Raw genomic sequence first — 1,184 nt, forward strand, 5'->3', positions numbered from 1 at the left:
GTGTTATTAAAATGAACTGTTTATATTATCTCAATTGAGTCAATACATTATAATGTATTAAAATGGAAAGGTACAAAATTGAAATAAATACTTTCTGATTCATGTATAAATCTTTTGTCAAGATGACATTTTGTTTTTTGTTTTTTGTTTTTTTTTTTTCATCAGTACATGTTTCAATAAAACATTTAAAATGACATTTAAAGTATCATTTAAAATATGGTTCATGGAAGAAAAGGTTGAAATCAAACAACTTTTGGCTTGTTTTGGCATGAGATCTTGACACAATCTGGGTTCCCCAAAACCACGTAAATGGTGGTAAAATATAAATGCTCAAACTTATTTAAAAAAATAAACAGGCTTTACAAAACCCTCTGATCCTTGACTTAGCCACTTTTCTGTATAGTCTGCACTTACGATATATACATTCATTATTGTCCAAGGGAAGACAGCCACTGACTTTCATTTAAAGAGCTTGGTGGAGAGGCCTAACAAACATTATGCAGCTGACTACAATTAACACGGTTTAAAAAATTCCTGACAGTGCAAAAAACAGCTCGAAAATCAAAGTGTACAAATGGGACGGGGAAGAGGCAAGTGCACGAGTCCAGATCTGAAGCAAAGCATTTTGGGCGTGTTGGCCAGCTCTACCAAAAGACATTTGTGGGCATAATCCACCTCGTCAGCTATCCCAGCAAAGGTCTGCACCTAACACGGAACTCCTGGACCTGTTTGCTGGCATAAATCATTATTTCAGGCTCCCCTTTGTATCCTAGGGGTTTTTGTAGGAAAGTCGCATCTTGGCACTCGGGGGCCTTCTGCACAGATGTCGTCATTTGCGGTGAGTGCAAGAGCTGCACAGAGCAAAACTCTGTGGTGAGAGCCTGGCCTGGGAGTAGGGGATGATGTCTCAATGTGAAACTGCAGAGCAGAAAGGGAGGAGGGATGTGAACGTGGGCTTGGGACCTGTGAGAAGAGGACATGGGGAATTTACTCCCGGGCAGCGGATTTTATCAGGATCATGGAGCAGGCATGTTCGTGTGCTTTAGTTTCAACAGTGTGCTTATTTCTTCTTTGTTGCCATAGCCGTGGGCTGTTATGGTCCCACTAACCTCTCCTGTGTGCTTATCATCCTGGGGCAATGGACAGGCTGCTGTGTGGGGCAGGACGTGGGAGCATGGATGATA

The sequence above is a fragment of the Meleagris gallopavo genome, chromosome 2 (genome assembly GCF_905368555.1).
Source record: "Meleagris gallopavo chromosome 2, MGAL_WU_HG_1.1, whole genome shotgun sequence".
Lineage (NCBI taxonomy): Eukaryota > Metazoa > Chordata > Aves > Galliformes > Phasianidae > Meleagris > Meleagris gallopavo.